The sequence below is a fragment of the Vicugna pacos genome, unplaced genomic scaffold, assembly GCF_048564905.1.
Source record: "Vicugna pacos unplaced genomic scaffold, VicPac4 scaffold_19, whole genome shotgun sequence".
NCBI lineage: Eukaryota > Metazoa > Chordata > Mammalia > Artiodactyla > Camelidae > Vicugna > Vicugna pacos.
In genome coordinates this window covers 68,046,788-68,062,504 of record NW_027328740.1, presented here as the reverse complement: position 1 = coordinate 68,062,504, position 15,717 = coordinate 68,046,788, and the positions used below count along the sequence as shown (strand labels likewise).

General features: G+C 50.7%; 1 long non-coding RNA gene across 1 annotated transcript; it reads left to right on the top strand.

Moving 5' to 3' along the window:
- Window positions 1–12,347: 12,347 nt before the first annotated feature.
- On the top strand, window positions 12,348–13,501 carry LOC140692907 (uncharacterized). The gene is made up of 3 exons (XR_012068508.1): window positions 12,348–12,616; window positions 12,926–13,046; window positions 13,312–13,501. It is a non-coding gene; the product is annotated as an uncharacterized lncRNA (long non-coding RNA).
- The last annotated feature ends 2,216 nt before the right edge of the window (window positions 13,502–15,717 follow it).

Sequence of the window (15,717 nt, the reverse complement as noted above, 5' to 3'; positions counted from 1 at the left end):
GAGCAGTGAGCCTCCTTCCTCATCCAAGACCTAGGAACCTATCTGAATTCTGAGCAGCGCTTCACTCTTGTCTGCTGTCTGGTACTCTCCGCCCGGCTTCCCGAGTCCCCGGCTTGGGCAGCCTGCACCCTGGCCACAGCCCATCAGAGTCTGTTCCCCCGACAAGAGGCCACGCGTGATCGTGAGCAGGGCTCCAGGCCTCTGGAGCAGCACGGCTTGGACTGCGTCCTGGTCCTGGGCTCGTGAGCTTCATGCCCTTGGTTGAGTCAGTTAACATCTCTAAGCTAAGTTTCCACATCAGTAAAATGAGGACATAATCAATATGGAAAAAAATCAGAATCTGAGGGGGACTAAATTTCTGGTGATTGAAGATTGTTTTAATTTTGATTTATACAGCAAAGGACATCATAGAATTTTTACTGCTTCATATTTCTAAAGGACAGCTTCTACTATTAAAAATAATGCATGCACGTACACACAAACACACGTGAAGACGCACTGGCTCTGGTCCACATACATCCCCACGGGCACACACACATGGAGTCATGTACCACACGCACACCCATAACATACACACAATCACACACGTCCTCAGGCGCGCACACACACATAACATACAGAACCACATAGATCCCCAGGTGCACGTGAGCACACACACACACACAGTCATGTACCACACACGTCCCCTGGTGCGTGCGTGCACACACACACGTCTTACACACTTTGGCGTTATTCTAAATCAATTTACAATTGAGGGTCACAGTGTCCATTGTTTTATTCACTCAGTAGATCCTGACTTTGGAGCGTGAGCAGGAGCCCCTCCTCTCTGGAGATGGTCTTTAGCACTTACAGTCTCAGTAGAGCCAACATAACTGCTCTGGACCTTTGGCAGTGCAGGGACAGAGCATACCTGGGAGCTCACATCCTATACATGTAAACATGTTAAGTGCAGTAGGTTCTAAAGTCCTGCCTTTACAAATATACATTCATTATAAGGGGGAAGGCCAGGTTCAAATTTAGAATTCCCAGACCCAGCGGAGTCCGGCAAAGAAAGTGAGCGTGTGGGGAGAGCTGATTCCCAGTCTCTGACCACTAGCCTGACCCTTTTCTTCCCAATGCTGGGTCCATCCCTTGCCATAAGGGGCCTTGGATGTGCACAGGGGGACACTCAGAAATCACGCCCGGGCTCTGCTCATACCCTCCATGCATACAGCAGCCCTTTGGCCTCTCTGTGAGTGCTGGGAATCTGAACTTCTGGGAGAGCCAGTGCAGGCACTAGGAATGGGTCAGGGGCTGCTGAGACAGGGCATTTGGGGTCCTGGGTTTCTAGAGCACGGGATGGAGCCAATGACCATGTCCCATTGGCCCTGCTGACTCCACCCCATGGAGGGCATTGCCAGAGGACGTGTCAGGGCCAGAGGGACCCTCTGTAGTGCAGGACCCAGGGCAGAGGGGCCCCTTGCTGGAGTCTAAGGGCAGAAGGCCTAAGGAAAGGTCTGAGGAGGCTGTAAGGTATCTTCATTCCCATTAATTAAACAAAAATAAAAGCATACCACAGGCGTGAGTGGAAAGGGTTTTGTTAGGAAAAGGGAAGGCACTTGCCAAGGTCTGGCCATAGAGGGCTGGTGGGTTTGCCAGGTTGATGAGGAACCAAGAGGCCGTTAGTCCCCTCTGGGTCTAAATACCTCCTGAATTCCTCCGGGTGACACTGAAATGCAGTGAGGCACGGAACACTCTTAAGTTGTTAAAATCTTCATGGTGAGCCATTCAGCTCTCTCCTCATTCTTGGCTACGAAAGCACGATAAACACAGGCCAGAAACTCATCAGCCTGTTTGTTGGCTCACTATCCTTCTGGCGCCCCCTCTTGTAGGAGCCTTTATCACATCACCCAGGGCTGACCCGGCTCAGGATTATAGCTGATTTTCCGCAGGTGGCATCACTTGCTGGTGACAAGAAGCAGGCACTTTAGCCACCTCCCAAACATTGAGGCTTCTCCTGGAAGGAGACTGCAGACCCCCAGTCCAGCCTCTGCACCACGATGCTCCTCAGTGCCACTCCAGGCTTGCTGCCCTGGCCTCTAGCTCTGGCCAGAACCTCGCCGGATTGTCGATAAATGTCACCCTTATACCACATCTAAGCTTGGGGTCCAGATGTGACCATGGTTCTTATTTTCTTCCCATCGATGGATTGTTTGATCTTTGTGTAATCGTGTCAGCAGGAAGGCCAGAACCGCCCTCTTGAGGCCTCCCCGAGCCGCCTCTGTCTATAACTGTCCTAGCGCCCCAGGGGATCGGGTCTGAAGCCTGGCACTCAGACACGAGGATGTCAGCTGGAGAGACAGGAATCCACTCCTGCTGTGGCTCGTGGTGGGCATAAAAACGGATCCCACAGGCCCTGATATCACTTGACTCGCTGCAGGGATGTTCCCACACTGCCCAATTCCCCCTAGAGACCGAGGGCTTTCAGCTTGTTCCCGAAGGCCCCACCCCCGAGGGGACACTGGGTCCAGTGGAGCGTCCAGCCTGCTTCCCCGCCAGCCGTTAGGGCCTTGGTGGGGCCTGGAACATCAACTACCCTCCCCTTAGGGGCCCGTTTGTCCTCTCCAGCAAACAGACCTAGGTCATAAGCACTTTAACTCACCTGAGGGTGTTTTCCTCACTTCAGGGGCAGTGAGGACTGGGCTTCTTCACACTCCAAGTGCCCCTGGTCTGGATGCAGACAGTCTGGCTCTCCCCCCAGTCCTGCAGGTCCCAGCCACACCCGCTGCTGGTCACTAAGTCTGTGCTGTGTTCTCTTCCAGGACAAGAGGTGCACTCTGCCCCCTGCCCCGCCCCCACCAGCGGTGGCAGAGGAAATGGACACCCAGGTGAGCTGGGGCCTGAGAGAGTGCCCGCAAATCAGTGCCCCAGAGGCTGCTGGTGACTACAGGGATGACGGGGCAGAAGGCAGCATGGGATGGGAGGGGGAGAGAGGTTCAGGATAAGGAGATGAAAGGGGGAAAAGATAGCACCGTGAGGACCTCAGCCATGAAAGGGAAGAAAAAAGACAGTGACAGCTGGAGTGGTGTAGGCGTTAAAAGCTGCGGGCTTTTTCATTTAATTTTATTAATTACCATTACATATAGTGACATATTTTTATTTGATTAAAGATTAGGTGCCATGTCATATAACAGGATATAGTATATTATTTATTAAATAATACATAATAGTAGATATACTAGTATATTATATTCTGTTTATTTATTATCAGATAGTATATAATACATATGTAATTATTTATAACATAATATATAATTCATGCATGTATAAAATATATAACACATAACAATATAGGATTATGATTATTATATTTCATAACAAGATTACATAACAATAATGATGTAATATTATCCATTGTATACCTTGGTTCATGACACATTCGCACCTTAGGTGCCTGTCAGAAGTATTTATGTATTAAAATTAATATTATAAGAAACAGTTGTGAACCTATCACCCAGCATCAGAACAGGACTATTGACAGTGACATACTGTGTCCTATCCTGCCCTTGGCCTCTTCTCACAGGAAGTAACCAGCATCCTGAATCCTGGCTTACCCTTGCCTTGTGTTACTTTCACACACACAACATTTAAGATCAGTTAAAACAAATGAACTGCAGGTACATGAAACGAAGTGGATGAATCATACACTCTATGTTAAATTGAAAAAGTAAGCCCTAGAAGGTAGCCTATTGTGTGCTATGCTTTTAACTGTGTATATATATGTCAACTACACTCACTAAATTAAGAACAACTACAGCTAGAGTCCAGGTGGGAGAGGGACAGATAAAAGGTGAGGTGAGCAGATTTGCTGCAGGTGAGCGAGTTCCTTTCCAGTTACATGTCATTCTCTCTGAAGCAGGAGGCAAGGCCATCTGCTGGGAGTCAGGGAAGAGACAGAGGGAAGCTTAGAGGTGTGCAGAGAGCAGAGAATGTTGACACCACTGAGTGGTAAGTGGGGAAATGTGCTCACTAGAGAAATCGTGGAGGATTGCCTGGCAGTGGCAACATGGTGGGCATTGATTTGTAGTCTTAGAAATCTGTGCTGGGAGAGCCTGCTTCCTGCAGGCTCGGAACAAATAGAGCTGGGTGAACCGAGATGGAAGGCGTCCAGGTGAGGAAATGAAAAGATCAAGGGTCAAGGGGGTTTTGTTTGTCATAAAGGGAGTGCTGACTGTGGATGCAGAGCTGGAAGGTGGGGAAGTGGAAGTAAGAGGAACGTGGACAGGCAAGAAATCAGAGGAGTCAGTGCTTGATGCCCCAGTGAGGGTGAAGGAGGGCCAGGGAGGCTGTTGGAGAAGCAGCTGGATGGATAGAGTTGGGCACATAAAGGAGAGAGGCTGGACCTGGGGTGGAGGCACGCCCGGGTATGAGCCCGGGGGTAGGGTGAATGTGGGTTGGCTGGCTCAGGCTGATGGAGAAGAAGACCCTACATTGACCATACTGGGTGGTGGAGGGAGAATGAACTTTGACGTCTTGTTGGTAGGAGGTGAGGCAATACAGAGCTGGTGGTCCAGCTGCTCCTGAATGAGGCAGTTAAGCAGGGAGGCCAGGGTGGCAGGTAATGCTAGGAACGGACTGGGTTTTCCAGGTGCTCCCAAGAGAGTAGGAGAAATCACCTGATGGGGAAAGTGAGCACAAGGAGGTCAACCCAGGATCCTGATCAAACGGAGGGTGTGAGGGGGCAAAGTGTCAATTCCAGAGATGGTTGCCCAGGAAGCAGGGACCACGGATGAAGTGAGGGGACACTCAGAGAAGAGAGGGAGAAGATTCTTCTGGGTGTAGGGGGAAGAGAGGCCCCAGGACACAGGAGCACAGAGGCACAGTGATGAGGATGGACTGGCTCTGTTGTGACACTGCAGGGATGGCTGGATCTATGTTCTGAAGGCTTAGACTGGGGGGGCTACTGGCCTCATGAGGGCCCCCCTCTCAGCAGCCTGGACAGACGCTCCCACTCCTGAGAGCTGTGTGGCCACCACTGTTCCCAGAGTGGCTCTGCCTCCATCTTCTATCAGACATTCCTTCGCAGCCCCCGACCGCCAGCAAGGGAGGCTGGGTCTCACAGCTGTTTGCTGTGGAGGGACACAGGCTCCTCGGAGAAGCAGGCTGATCTTACTTTTCTCCGTAACCCACGGCCTAGCAAAGCGCCAGCCTATGGGTGGGCCATTCAGGGGCTCGGATACTTACTAAATTAACTCAAAGCAGTAGAATAGCAGGGCTGGAGGAAGTGACCCCTCAGCTCACAGAGTTCGCTGCCCACACCCCCATTCTACAGATGAGGAAACAGAGACCAAGCGGTGAAGCAGCCTTGGCCAAGGTCACGCTGCTCCGAAATGCTGGCCTGTGTCAGGCATGCCAAGTGATGAGCTGCATTGAAGGGCCTGAGAGGGGGCTCTGGGGCCAGAGAGCTTCTGGGTTCAAGTCCCAGCTCTGTCAGTTACTACCTGTGTGATTAATGAATGTCCTTACCTTTAAAGTGCAACTCATAGTGGTGCCAACTCATTGGGTTGTTGTGAACACAGCGTTCCTGGAACAGCAGGACAGAGCTCTGTAAGGGTTTGCTGTTGCTTTGGTTACTATTATTATCACCAAGTGAACCCTGAAATGACAAAGACAGCAAGAATTTTTATTTTAAAGGGTTTTAAAATCCTCTGATGAATGTTTCATTTCATCTAATCAAGTTTGCATTTGACCCTTATTAACAACTACACGATGGATGACTTTTGAGGAAATGTTACTTCATGTCTTTAAGTCTCACTAATGGCACAGGCTATTCAACAGGAAGCAGTTTTTTTTTCCAGGAAGAGGAACAAAAAGTTAACAATATCTCTGTACCTCTCGGTTCCCAGTGAGTTGGTTGTGACCTTTCAACCCAACTTTGGGGAAGTGCCCGCTCCTCCTGGGCTCGCTGCGCTGCCCCGCGGCCTCCAGAGAGCACTGTACCCCCACACGAATCCAGTCTCTTGGTTCCTATTTTGCTTCAGATCCCTCAAGGACTGTCCATGCTCCAGGGCCGCATCTGCCCCGCCAGCCTCGCCTGCTGGACTCCAGGACACCATCCTGGGTCTCAACCATTCTTTGTTCCTACGCCCGCCCACTACTCTTCACTTTGTCCTTCAAGTGTGGGCTCCTGTGGTTCACCAGCCAGCAGGGGTCTCCCAGTCCTCCACCTCGGGGAACTGCATCGTCCTGCACGGTGCCTAGCAAACCCGTGTGGAGGCAGGAAGAATACAGAACAACAGGTGCTCAGAGGGGCTGCCTTTCCCACTGCAGGGACCCTGGAGAGCTTTCTCCCAGCTGGTTATTCACAGGCGCTGAAGCTGTGGAATCTCAGTCTTGCCAATTTAAAGGGCATCATCACTAATTACAAAAGAAATCATTTTTTCAGTAGCAAAAGGAGAAAAGACATTGTGCCCCGCACCTCCATCTTTCTTCCTCCACCTTCAGAGGTGATTCTCACTCTCTGGGCAAGGGTAGAAAGCAACACACAGAATATTATTGTTCAATGATTTTTTTTCCCACTCTGAAGATTTCTTTCCCAGAACCGTTGAAGGCTAGGATGGATTGGCTTCCCTGGACTGAGTATTCAGAGGCTCAAGGGGGAGGATTTTGGGGAGATAATTCAGCATTATGGAACCAAATAGAGACATTAAAATGTTCTACTCTAAACAGAAAGGAAGCAGGATGCTATAGAAATGGGAAAACCATAGTTGGAAATGAAATAACGAGTTACAAGACAATAAACATGAAGATGTAAAAAAGAAAAAGTACATCAAAATACAAAAAAGTGGGAAAGAGAGACAGTAGCAAGACAAGATAGATTTTTTTCTCTTTCTTTTTCTTTTTTCTCATTATTCTTAGGATGTGTTGGAGCCTACATGATTATCAGTCTAAAGGAAATAGATAAAGTAATGGGTTGATATACTTGAAAAATAGGGTAACCACAAATCGAAAGCATATAATAGAGTTGAAAAAAAAAAAACCCAAAAAGAAACAAACTCTAAATGGCTTAAAGACTTAAACATTATACAAGACGCTATAAAACTCTCAGAAGAAAACATAGGCAAAACATTATTTGACATACATCTCAGCAGTGATTTCCTAGGGCAATCCACCCAAGCAACAGAAATAAAAGCCAAAATAAACAAATGGGACCTAGTTACACCTATCAGCTATTTCAAAGCAATAGAAACCATAAGCAAAACGAAAAGACAACCTATGGAATGGGAGAAAATATTTGCAAAATATGAGACTGAACATGGCTTAACTTGTAGACTATAAAAATAGTTCATACAACTTAATAAGAAAAAAAATAAACAACCCAATCCAAAAATGGGCAGAACAAGTAAACAAGGAATTCTCCGATGAAGATATACAAATGGCCAATAGGCATATGAAAAAAAGGCACAATATCGCTAATTATCAGAGAAATGCAAATCAAAACTACAATAAGTTATCATCTCACACTAGTCAGAATGGCCACCATTCAAACATCCACTCACCATAGATGCTGGAGAGGCTTGGAGAAAAGGGAACCCTCCTACATTATTGCTGGGAATGTAGTTTGGTGAAGCCAATGTGGAAAACAGTATGGAGATTCCTCAAAAGACTAAAAAAGACTTATCATTTGATCCAGCAATCCCATTCCTGGGCATATATCCAGAGGGAATATTAATTCCAAAATATACCTGCACCCCAATGTTCACAGCAGCATTGTTTACAATGGCCAAGACATAGAAGCAACCTAAATGCCCACAGACAGATGACTGGATAAAGATTTAGTATTTAGATATAAAAGAATATTACTCAGTTGTAACAAAGAAGGAAATAATGCCATTTACAGCAACATGGATGGACCTGGAGATTATCACACTAAAGTGAAATAACTCAGACAGAGAAAGACAAGTATCATATGATATCACTTATATGTGGAATTTTTAAAAATGATACAAATAAACTTATTTACAAAACAAAAACAGACTCACAGACTTAGAAAACAAACTTAGGAGTTTGGGATTAACAATTACAAACTACTATATGTAAAACAGACAAACAACAAGGATTAACTGTAGAACACAGGGGAAAATGTTCAGTATCTTGCAACCTAGAATGGAAAAGAACCTGAAAAAGAATAGACTATGTATATGTACAACTGAATCACTATGCTGTATACATGAAGCTAAAAAAAAGCTGTATATCTGAAACTAACAAAACATTGTAAATCAACCACATTTCAATTTAAAAAAAGATAAGCTCTAAATAGCTGTATTCAAAGAAAATCTTCAACTCTTACCTCCTACAAAAAGTAAAATGGGATGCTTGAGCAGGACCAAATTATACTGAATGAGAGGTTACATACCTTCTCCAGCACGTGGCCCATGGTACACACACATCGTGTTTTCCTTCAGGTGAGATTGGCCCTTATTGCCCAGGGAGTGAGTCCTGCTGGGACAAGGCCTCTGTGGCAGTGGCCTCCTTGTCACCACTCCATCTCACCAGAAGGCCAGGACTTTCAGAGGGGAGGGAACACAGAGCTCATACACTTCAGATATATTTCCTGAGAAAAACTATGGAAAGACCAAATTCACCTGCAGTGCGGGAAATATGAGCAGGGCCCCTAAGCAGACCGACAAGCCCGAAGCAAGACGGCTCGATGTTCACATCGGAACCAGAACAAAAACCGTCTGCCCCAGTTAAACGATCCCCATCTGACCTGCAATGAATTGTTCGTACTCAGTGTCAAGGGTGTTTCTGTTGAGACTTGAGAGATCAAAAAAGTCAGACCAGGGAATCCGGACCTGGTGGATGTCCAGGCTCTGCCAATGGTAGAGGCAGCCCCAAGGGGGTAGCACCAGCACCGACTCCTCCATTTTCAACAGGGTCTTCAGGAGGAAGGCGATGTGGATACAGATGCCCCTATGGAGGCTGAAACCCTCTGGATGGTTGACGTCACACAGAATGTACCTGGCAGGGAGCAAAGGAGAGCGGGTCTTCAGGGCCAGGTCTCTGCACAGGAATCCCGGCTTAGATAGAACAGATACAACGGGAACCCCTGCACAGCCCATGGCCTAGACTCAAGACACGTTCAGCAGCTTCTGGTTTGTAAAGTGGAGGCACTGCCCACCGATTTCCGTGTGGCCAATTATTTCGAGTCCGGGAGCACATGCAGAAGACATCTTGGCATCTGTCTAACAACGCTAAGCACTTGACTAGTACCTGAGCATCCGTTCTCCAGGGGCTCTCAAACTTCTTGGCCTACAGACCCCTGTACACTCTTTATTACTGAGGACTCCAAAAGGCTGCTGTTTATGTGGGTTAAATCTATCAATAGTTCCTGTGTTAGAAGTTAAATAAGAACTTTAAAAAATGCTTATGAGTTCACTTAAAAATAATAACAACCTACTACATGATACCATTAATACTCTTAAGCAAAAAATAAGTATATTTTTCTAAACAAAAATCATTAATGAGAGGAATAGCAGTGATTTTAATTTCTGAGAATCTCTTTTAGACTGGTGAGAGCTGAATTCTATCTGCCTCTACATTACCTGTTTTGTGATATCACAGACCAGGTTTTCCCTGGAAAACCCCACAGGAAACTCGGGAGTGCAAGAGTGTGCAAAAGGCAGGTGACTTCCCGGCGTTTCTACGAAAATATTCTCGCATCTCAGGGGCCTCGGACACACTTTGATAACTGCTGCCCTACCCTAGGCGAGACTCTCCTACACAAGAGCCAGGCAAGGGTCCTCGCTTCTTTAATGAGTTACCGCAGCCACACCCCTCCCTTCTCTGTGCTAATGTTTCCCACAACCTCCATTACTGTAGATGAGGATGTAATCTCCAACTGGGGCCTCTAATCCCAGAAGACTACCAACCTTGAGAGGGAGGGCCCATCTACCATCTCTACACCCCGCACAGTCTATTTTGGGCCAAGCCATAGATAACTGCTAATTGGCACTGACCCTTGTCTTATTCCTGAGTTTTACCGAAGGAGCCAACATCTGGATGGAACTGAAATTTCCCTGCAGATAAACAAGGCTGATAAACCACCCTATTCCAACATCTGAGTCTGGGGCTCTTCAAAACCCGGGTAAGGCCGCGCTTCATAAAAGACGGGTCCTCCACCTGACCTACCCGGGGATTCTGGGAGGCCGCGGCCACGCAGGGCTACCCGGACTCGCGGTCCCAGCCCCAAGGCCTGAGGGGAAGGAAAGCCCGAGGCTGTTCCCCAGCCCTGTTCCCCCCACCCCAACCCGCTCCCCGGCACCACCGCCCCTCCCCGGCCGCCAAACCAACCCGGATCCCACCAGGGTCCATGTCCACTGGCCCCGCCAATGGCGCGGCAGTACATTTACCATCTGTGGGACTCCGCCCCAGAAAGGACGTCGGCCACCAACTGACGACGCCAGAACTAGTCGCCCGGCCGAGCAAGCCGCCATCCCCAGCAGCAAGCACCACCATGGTCCCGGGAAGCTGCAAACTTCCGGAGCCCGCTGCCCGCCCCAGAAGCGCTCGCCGGCCCGCGCGGAGCGTGGCGCCTGTAGCCATGGTAACACCGCGGGGCCCTCCCCTAGCGCTTGCGTCTGCGTCCTCCCGAGGCTAGACGAGCGAGGGCAGAACTTGCGGAGCCAATGGGGGCCAGGGCGCGGCCTGGACGGGGGCTTGGGGGAGGCTTATGGGACAGCTGGGCGGGGCCGGAGCGGGCGGGGCCGCGCGGAGGTCCTCAGCTGCAGGTGGCACCGGCCGGAGGCTGGGGCAATGCTGCCAACAGTGGGCGGGGCGGCGGGGCGGCGGGGCGGGGGCACCCTCACCTGTCTGTGTGCGGGGCTCAGCCTGGGCTCCGCGGCCTCCGCTTGCACCGGAAGTGGACCAAGGCTACCGGTGGGCAAGATAGAGGACTGAGCCCAGGCAGGCACGGCTGGCCAGGTAGGGCACCTGAAGTGCAGATCCGCCAGGCCGGCTGCCGGCCTTGAATACGCGCTGCTAGGCAGTTTCCAAGAAGACGGGATCTGTCCCAAGAGGGGAGGTAGGGCAGGGTGCCAGATGCCTGGTTGGGTGCGGTCTTACAGGAGAGCCACGTTGAGAGGGTGCAGAGCAGCCCCTGTGTTGGCGGGGCTAGGAATTTGGGGTATAGGGTGGGGATGATGTGTGCCATTCCCTGTGGTCTCCCAAAGAACTCGCACCCCCAAGCAAAGGACCCTGCTCCCTCCACCCTTCACTGCATCCCCTGCCTTCCCCAGCACCACCGCCCCTGCCCCCGGAGGGTCCCATGACCTCTCCCCACACCAGGCACCGTCCCTGTTACAGGTACTTATCTCCTGGTGGTTCCAGCCCAAGGGTGGGGGCTGTATCTGACCAGTTAGGATGCCTGGAGCCTTTGTATGAAACCTCAGACTATAATGCAGGCGTGCACAGAGGCCCCTCAAACAGGATTCCCTGCATTCCCTCCCCACCACGCACCCACAGCGCAGCTGCCACACCAGGCCAAGCCTGCTGGAGGACCGCTGTTCCCTCTCCACCTGTCCCTGATCAAGAGTGCACCACCCACACTGCTGGGTATTTAGTGGGCCTTAGAAGAGCAGCTGGTATTTTCATGGACAAATATTTGCTCTTTTGGGAAGAGTTGAGTGCAAAGGGATGTAGGGTATGCCTTTTCTGTTGTCCTGGAACTGGTGACTAGGATGCAAACTCAAGTCAAAGCAGTTTTTAGAGAGAGCCGCAATATATCTTACCCAAAGATCACTGTTCCCCTACAAAGGCAACACCACCTGGCGGGTGGGGTCCTGGTCCCTCTTTCTGGAGGTTGGGCTTTGCACCCTCCAGCTGGGACAGAGCCCGAAACAGCTCTGAACACGCTCCAACAGGCTTTCCCAGCACAAACTGCCTTTATTTTGAATCTGGCTGAAGGAAGCAGCTGAGAAATCTGGGTAAATCTTCCTGGGTGTAACCATGCCTTTTGTGCTGAATGAAAGAGCGGCTCTCCACATGCTAACAGCTTAGAACTGAATGTGTGTCGAAGCCTTCATGCATGTAGCATGTTGGGAACAGCGTTTCATGGTGAGGGGAACTCTATAACTTACATGTGTATGGGGAAGCCCTCACTGCAACAGGGTTTTCCTGCACAAACTGCCTTTATTTCGAAATTGGCTCTTGCTGAGAAATCTTGGTAAGTGTTCTTAAGTGTAGCCATGCCCATTATGCAGGATGAAAGAGCGGCTCTACACTTTTTCACATCTCAGAAATGAATGTGTGTTGAAGCCGTCATTCATGTAGCGTGTTGGGAACACAGAATTTAGTGGTGAGAACTATGTAAATTACATGTCTATGATGAAGCACTCTCTCGAGCCGGGTATTCCAGTGCATACTGCCTTTATTTCGAAACTGGCTTCTCAGAAGCCTGTGGTCTCCACTGCAGGTCTGTCTCCAAACCCAGGGCCAGCATGGTAACTCTGCTCCCCCTGTCTATTCTGGAAGTTCTAGGTGTCCTCCATGGCCCTTCCACCATTATGTTTTTGGAAAACCCCGCAGATGGAATGGGCCTGAGAACAGGAGAGCTGGATGCCAGAAGCCACTGCCCAGTGTGAGGCTCCTGGGAGGGGCATCTCCTCTCCGTGGGCTCTGATCTAACCTCCCCTCTCCCCCACCCCCACCCCTCTCCTCCTGCATTTCCTGATTGATCCCTGGATAATGGTCCATACCAGGAATGACCTGGGAGAGGTTTTATGAGTCTTTAAGTGGAAAAGAAAAAAAAAAGAAATCTTTAGACAAGTTACTGAAAGTAACTTCCAGCTTTACCGGGAAAGACCTCATTCCAATGTTTAAGGCTAGTTGACAGGGTGTCAAATTGCTTAACCACTCACATCTGAGCAAGTGCTACCTCTCTCTCCAGCTCCCCGCAGCATCCACCTGTGGCAACTTGGCCAAAAGAAGGCAAGAAAGCTCTTTCCCCTCGCCAGCACCAGCGTGGCTTTGGAGTCAGTGGAGGCTGAGAGAAAGAGCCCCGCCCTGAGGTTTGAGGGGCCTCCAGCCACAGCCAGAGGAGCGGGGGTTTTCAGAGTGGCCCAGCAGGGAAACCAGGCAAGGCCACCTGGCCCAAGTCTTCCCTGCCCAGAGAGCCCCATGAACTGCTTTGGGCCACACTCCCCGTTTGGGCCCCCTGCAAAAAGTTACCACGGGAGCCACACCTGAGAAGGCAGAAGGACAGCCCTTTAGCCTGGGGTCCCAGCAGGTGTGTCCTGTGAGACCTGTGGCCACATAAGTTACTTGTCTCTCCAGGTCACTGAAGGGACTGTGCTGGGCATCTTGGTGGTCAGGGACATGGGAACACCTCTAAACTCTGAAGAAGGACAGAGAGACTCTTCCTGGAAGAAAGGATTCCAGGGAGACACCTTGCCCAGAACTGGGGGACTGTGTCCTGAGTAGACCCCTGGGAGGCAATGTGGGGCTGTGGGGTCCTCTTCTGAGAAGGGAGCAGGTGAGTTTTCCGGGGGTGGGGTCCTGCTTTGTCCAGACATGTCCTTGTGTAAGACTCATTTACAAACACCTCCAAGTCCACCTAGGGGTAGCCCCAGAGGTGGGGGTAGAGGAGGAGAGTGAAGGGTGCAGACTTAGGGCCCCCTGAGCCACCCAGGGAGCCAAGGGTCAGTGGGAACATCTTGGGAGTCTAGTGCAGGGGTGGAGGACGAGCACTAAGAACATGCCAAGTCATGCAATAAAGTGACCCATGACCACGAGACACAGGTGGCCGTACACCAAAAGAGGCAGATAGAAATTTAGACCCAGGATCTGAGAACCTTGAGAGGGGCTGGAGGGTCCCAGGAACCCTCAGGAACAGCTCTTCTAGGGGCACAGACATCCCAATACACACATTTCTCATGGAAGCTTTTTGGGGTGCAGAGTGAGTTACCAGGATCCTGAACTTAGTATGGAACCCCACCCCCTTGTTCATCACGGTACCTGGCAATAAATTGCTGTCATTTGTCCCTGGACATGCACAGGGGAGCTGACTGCTGTGGGGGTCACTGCAGGACTAGAATCTTCTGGTGTCTGCTCTGTGACCACAGAAACCCAGGGGGATTTCTCAACGGGAGAACCTGGAGACCATGCCTGCAAGGACCACCCTCATGGGATGGCCAAGGAGCTCGTGGTACCCAGGTCACCAAGTGACGAAGTTGTGAGGTTGCCTGGGGTATCCTGGGGGCATGTAGATTTCTGAGGTCAGCACGTGGGCCCAGCACTGCTGGATGGTCTGCACAAAGAGGGCCCTGCCCTCCTGATGATGGCTCAACACCTGCAGGGAAACTGCTCCCAGGGCTCCTGGAGGTCCATATTGAGAGTGTCCTGCCAGCCTTGTGGGGTCACCTTCCCCTGATGCAGAAGCAGACCTCTCTCCCTTGAGGCCCAGGGGACACCTGGCTCAGGTGCCACCTGTGTGCCCTGGACACGCAGAGCCCCAGAGCTCTGGCACAGCCTGGGGTGTGGTGGTGTCCGGGCAAGAAAGGCCCTGGGAAGGGGGTCATTCAAGGGCAGAGGCCACTCTGCAGGGATGCTGGACCTGGCAGCAATGCACTGCTTCAGTACTCCCTTGGGTTGGGTCTCCAACCTGTGGGATGGAAGGGCCACACCTTCCTGCGGTGCAGTCGGGGGAACTAGATCCATCGTCAAGGTCAGCCCTGAAAATGGAGGCTGCGCTACCTCCATTCCTGGAAAGAAAATCAGTCCCCTCCAGTCCAGGTGATTCAGAAAGTCATTCAGCAATGTTCGGGGCCCCCACTTTAGGCTTTGAATTAGAGCTGAGCGGCTTAGGAGGCCAGATCCCTGTCCGTGGCTCCAGGAGCAGGCTTTCTGCTGGGGGACAGGATCCTCACAAACACCTGTGTCTTTGTGGGACACTCCCCTCTGACAAGTTGGGAGGCAGGGTGCAGTTGTGGGAAATCGTGTTTACATGAGCAGAGGGCCACCATGTGGTGGGGGCACAGGAGACTGTGAGAATGAGTCCCACAGCCTTTCTGGAATCAAAAAACTGGCAAATGTGAAAAAGTGCATAATTTGTTTTATTGAACAGGCTGCTTAAGAGTCCTTACCAAGGTTCAAGGACTCTGCATCCCTCCAGGACAATAGCCTCAAGAGAAGAATAGACAGAGCAGGAGGAGATGTGGGGTTTCTCCCAGGTATGAAGCAGGACAGGGATTTCTGCAGATTTGCAAGGAGTCCCCGACCACTGAGCACGGGGTTACAGCCCCATGTGACCCCTGTCGTGTGTGGCTTCGGCTCTGGGTCTGGCCTGATCATGTATTCTTCCAGCTGAGCTCCAGAAACTCAGAGTGTGGAATTAGAGGGGCAGCGTTTGGAAACTAGTGAGGAGGTGGAGTGTCCTTTATATTGAATCCCTTCAGCCTAACCACCGTAGCTGAAGCCCAACAACCCCCCAGGCCCCCAGGGTGGTCATGGAGGGAGAGCAAGCCTGGCAGGCGAACTAGGGTCCCACTGCTGTGTCCCTCACTTGTCTTCGTTCCCTTTTACCACAGAAGGTGTGATTGTCTCCTGTCATGGTGGCCACTGCAGTGTCCCTCCCAGCAATCTCTCTTCTCCATCAGGTGGGGTTCCCATCCCCGCTCAACCTCCTCTCTGTATGGATGCTGAAGGACCAGGCCCACCTGAAGTTCTGAGCTTGAGCAATAA